Below are 5622 nucleotides of genomic sequence, written 5' to 3'. Positions count from 1 at the left end.
CACTAGCTTCCTCCAATATTTTTCCACCGGGTTCTCTGTAAACTTTATTCCTTGGTTTAACAGTCATGCAGAATATCAAACCACTCCAAGGAAACCTGGTGAATCCTGAATTTGTTCATAGGAAGAATGAAGGATGCTAAATCCTTTAGCTACCATTTTTTTGCAGATTGGGAGATAAAGTTGATGTCTTTCCAGTTCTTCAGAAGCATACCCCCAAATTACTTCTCCTTAGACTATTTTTAAAAATACTTCATTTCACTTTATTGCACTTCTCAAATGCTATATATGCCTTCCTAGACATGGAGGCTAATTCTCTATTGATTTTAATACACAGTTCAGTCAACTACTTCAACTGCTGCAGAACAGACAAATTGTTAAGATGATATTCTGTGGAACTATATCCCTGGTAGGTAAAATATATGGGTTGCCAGTATTAATTAAAATACAGAATACCTAGTTAAACTTGAGGTTCAGATAAATAGCATTTTTTTTTCAGCAGAAGCATCCTGTTGTCTCACCTTTTAATAATGATAAGTTATAAGTGTTACAATAATACAAATAATGACTAATATTTATTGTTGATAAGGCAAGTGAAGAATTGCTTCTTCCAGGAAGCCAAGCTGGAGACCCCCAGGCTGAGGTACACACTTCTTTTTATTTTCCAATATTATTACATTGTGATATGTTTTACCCATATGTCTATTGCAGCACATTTATCTGCGCTTGTTTCTTTTACCGCTTCTTAACTTTGATTCTTGATGGGAAAAAGTCTGTATCTATCTTATTTATTCATTTATTTTTCTAGTCCTAGTACATGGCTAAGCATCTGACAGATAGCAAATTGTTCATTCTTACTGAATAAAACATTAAATTCCTGGTGTCTTATATGTAGAGCAGTAATTCAATCTAAACAAATCACTTTTTAGAACACAATGGGCTGTAACTCAAAGGTATATTAATTTTCAGTGTAAAATTTTTTATGGTTTTATTCCCATTTATGTCAGAACATCTCTTCTATATTCAATCTTAAAGTATGCATTGTATAAACATTTCAAGTTCTCATATAATATATAGGAGTAAATCAATGTTACTTTAGCTGACAGTAAGAAATAATATATTAAAGGCAGAAGATTTCTATACTACTTATTGGCCCACTGTTAGGTGAGTTGACACTGGAAGATACAATGTGGAATATGAATACCTGTGGCACATTATCATTAATCTTCTTGGAAATGAATAAATTTCTTTTTAGCTTAATTTCCCAGATACCTACTTCGTTGAATTCTTTCTAATAGCACTTTCAGAGTGAAACACTTTATTTTTATGTGATGTATATGCAAATATTAAATTTAACTCATGTATTAAGAAAAGCCTATTCTTTTTTGGAAGCAGTGTAGAACACCAATAATGCATTTCCCAAGATCTGCACCAAATCAAAATATCTCTTATTGACTAAATACAACTGTATTGATTATGCTTGTAGTTATTTTGTACTATGCTTTTAGAGATTGTAGTTATTATGAACAAGTTTCTAAAAATAAGACAATTTAAGCAAATGACAGTAAAGTAGTTGAATACATTTTATGTAATGCGTGGTATGGGCAGGTAGAACACATATCAATAACATGTAACAAGAAGCAAATGGCTCCTCCTAATTTTATTTGTCTTTCCAGCTAGTAAATGGATGTTTCTTGAATTACTCAAATCTCTAGTCTTTGTTCTCTCTGTTGAGATCTGACAGATGGGAGCTCAGCAGCAGCCATGCAGAATGTTCTGAATGTGACATGTGTACAGATCAGATGATATCATCTTCCCCAAGAGGCTTGCTTAGCCCTCTTCAGCAACTTTGACCTGCTTTAGCCAATGCATTCCCACAGGAAGAATTTTTGGAATTTTCTATGAATAAAAATAAGCCTAGATCACGTACCATAGCGATTTTTTCATCTTCCTGTATCATGAGCAAAAAACATACTTTTCCACATAAACGTTAGTCATTTTTTAATTTAATAGTGATGATCATTTTTTCTTTAAGTATTATTACTTTAAAAATCTGTTGTGCTAAGACATTTGGGCTATATATTTGATGGCAGAAATGCAAGCCCAGTTGAATTTAAAATATATTCAAAATATGATGATAGAATTATTTTTAGGTACAGTTTTAAAATTTTGGTGATCACTAGTATTGGTCTAATTTTAACTCACTAATGAAGTAATACTGACTTTTAAAAAACATTCAAATGGGCTGTTTTGATTGGAGTTTGAAAGGAAATTCCTAATGTTTCCTCTTCCAACTTCTTTCTAAAGTGAAAACACAGGAAAACAAAAGGAAACACAAACAAAAGACTCATAGTACTGTAAATCAAGACTGGCAAAAAGTATCATGCCAAAATTCACAGTAATTTTAAAGCAGTAATAACTGGACTTAAGAAAAGCTTAACCAGGGTTGACAAATTATGGGCTCATATTATGAGAAAGACAGGCTGAGTAAAGACAGTTAATTTCTTTTTACCTTTTCCAGTGGTGCCCTTCGACTCAACAAATCAGAACATGCCATAGGGAGAAACAGCAACTGTCCATCCCACCTCTCAGATGGTTGTTTGTGATGAGCGTTATCACCATTTGCCTTGTTTGCTACCCTCATAAATCCAGATTAGTTAGGAATTGACAATACCAGAAACTCTCACAAATTATATAGGTACATGGATCTTTGCATTTAAAGTGTGGAGTATAAAAAATCTTGTTTAATCAGAAGAAAGACAAGAAATTATAATCAGAGAAATAATAATAAATTAACCAATGAAAAAATACTATTATTGCCTTCAACTGATAGATATAAATGTGAAAGACTAGATATCGTACATAACTTTCCCAAGATCATGCTGTGATTTTTAGCAAGTATAAATTATAATGCAGGAATGTGAATTCATATTGTCTAATTTCAGGATGTAGAGTTTTAAAAACAATAGTCATTGACACAGTTAAACTAATAATAAGCGTTAATAGTGCTTATTCTGTGGCAAGCACTGTGCTAGATCATCTACATGTATACTATCATTAAGTATTCTCAACAATTGTGTGAGATGTGTTTATGATACCCATTTTATCAATCAGAAAGAAGACTGGCAAGTGTAAATGTCTTGCCAAATTTCACACCTCTGCCACTGATGTTGTGACAGAATTGATTCATGTTGTTGTGGAAACCTTATCTAGACTGCACCAATCTAATTTTTTTTTTTATTTGGAATTCTCAACTGTGTAACAGAGCCTCTTATATTTCTATATGTGGATAAACTGTAAGGTAGCTCTGAGTGACTATATCCTGCTACGCAGACTGGGAAATGAGGATGATGGCAGGAGCAACAGAAATGAACAAAAACAATAACCTGAAAGCAGACGGAAAAAGAGATGAGAAAAAGAATCCAGATCTATTTCCAATCTCATTGTTGCACTTATCTGACACCAAGTTGCATTCTAGTTCTGGGTTTGTGCCTAATCCCTTTGTGTTTATGCAATAAAGTTTATTTTTGCTAAATTTAGATGGAGTTGTTTTATACAATAGTTAAGCATGTTAATAAAAAACATAAGTAATGATTATTATTTTGTAGTGGAATTGTTAATTCATATTTTATTGTTTATTCCTTATTATATTAATGTCATATTATTCTAATGAATTACATTAAGTACTAGATTAAACGAAAATAATTTTAATGATTTTAGCTGATAAATGCACATTCAGATATATATTAAGAAGTATTTACCAAATTTGTCTGAACAATAGAGAAATACTGAGCTTGAATCAGAAATCTGTGATTCAAGCTTTGCAGAAATGTTCATTAAAGCATTTATAGTAATCTTTTTAGTTTACACTTACTTTTAAGAGACATTTTAGAGAAAAGTTTCTGTGTATGCACACTCATTCAACTTTAACTGAAAAAATTTACTCACATACAAATGCTTTTTCTTTTCCTAAAGAAAACGTCAAAAAATTCATGACAAGCGATGCAAAAAGATGATACTCCAATATTAATGAGAGGTCAGAAAATACAATGGATAGTTTTATGTGTAGAAATATCTAAATGTAACTGAATGATATCTAGTAAACATCATGGGTGAAGTTATAGACTTACTGAAACCATATGTTTTTATGTTTTCAACGTAAATGCTAAAAGTCAAATCTAATTCTTTAAATAATATTTTGCAATTCCTGCCATCATGTGATAATTGGACTAAGTATTTGTATTAAAATATAATATCAAATTATAAGATATTATTTTCTAAATTAGGGCACATATTTGAGAAAAAATATAAGGATCAGAACTAAGATAATTTGTAATTTCAGGACAGACCAATTATTTATTCCCTCTCTAAGCTTCTATTATTAGCATCTCCATAACCATTACGTCATTTTATTTTACATTGAAAAGCAAACCTTACTGATCTGGTCTCAGTGGTTTTTGGAAGGAGTAACTGATACATTATTTTAGAATTCAAACTACATGTTATTATAACTTGCTTTTAATATCAATAAAATGAATAAAATGCCTTTATTTTCTTATTTTAACTATTCAAAAGTACTTATTTCAAATAGGTCAATATTTCCTTCATGAATATTCAAATTTCAAAAACATTTATGTTTTTTAAATGCTATTTTATCTACCTGAATTTTGTTTTTTCATGGATAGCTACTGCAAGTTTAAAATCCATTGTATATAAAATTTACTTTTTAAAGAAATAATTTATAGGATTATTTTACATGTTCTTCTCAATAAGCAATTGCAAAATGAGACACTCTTTTAGTCTACCTTTCACTTGTTATTAGAAATACGATGCAGTCAGTTTGGCTCCTGACTTCCTCGACTACTGCTATTTATTTATACATCATGGCAAAATAATCAGTATTGTTTCATATGAGCCAATTAACACATGAAGAAACACCTAATTTTGGCCTCAGAATAAAGCTATATTTCTTTTCTTTTCTTTTCTTTCTTTTTTTTTTTTTTGGAGATGGTGTCTCGCTCTGTCGCCCAGGCTGAAGTGCGGTGGCGCCATCTTGGTTCACTGCAAGCTCTGCCTCCCGGGTTTACGCCATTCTCCTGCCTCAGCCTCCCGGGTAGCTGGGACTACAGGTGCCCACCACCACGCCCGGCTAAATTTTTTTAGTGTTTTTAGTTGAGACAGGGTTTCACCGTGTTAGCCAGGATGGTCTCAATTTCCTAACCTTGTGATCTGCCCGCCTTGGCCTCCCAAAGAGCTGGGATTACAGTCATGAGCCACTGTGCCTGGCTAGAATAAAGCTATATTTCTGCTGACTTACTGACAAAAATCGATTATATGCCGTTAGGTATAAAGTGTAAATGGCTCAAAAACATCCCAGATACATACATCTGACAGTGTATGTATTTGTCAGGGTTCTTCAGAAAAACAGAACCAAGAGTTTATAGAAATGCCCCTCCTCCTCCCTCCCTCCCTCCCTCTCTCGCTTTTTTCTTTCTTTCTTTTTCTTTCCTTCCTTCCTTCCTTCCTTCCTTTCTTTTCTTTCTTTTTCTTTCTTTTCCTTCCTTCCTTCCTTCCTTTCTTCCTTCCTTTTCTCTTTCTTTCTTTCTTTCTTTCTTTCTTTATCTT

General features: G+C 32.3%; 1 long non-coding RNA gene across 1 annotated transcript; it reads right to left on the bottom strand.

The window, feature by feature from the left end:
* Nucleotides 1–1556: 1556 nt before the first annotated feature.
* LOC108537045 (uncharacterized) lies at nt 1557–2301 on the bottom strand. Its single transcript, XR_001887700.1, has 2 exons — nt 2221–2301; nt 1557–1896 (listed from the first exon to the last, which is right to left on the bottom strand). It is a non-coding gene; the product is annotated as an uncharacterized LOC108537045 (long non-coding RNA).
* Between the last annotated feature and the right edge of the window lie 3321 nt (nt 2302–5622).

Source organism: Rhinopithecus bieti, unplaced genomic scaffold (assembly GCF_001698545.2).
Source record: "Rhinopithecus bieti isolate Rb0 unplaced genomic scaffold, ASM169854v2 scaffold_14330, whole genome shotgun sequence".
NCBI classification, from domain to species: Eukaryota; Metazoa; Chordata; class Mammalia; order Primates; family Cercopithecidae; genus Rhinopithecus; species Rhinopithecus bieti.
This window is presented reverse-complemented; position numbering and strand designations above follow the sequence as displayed.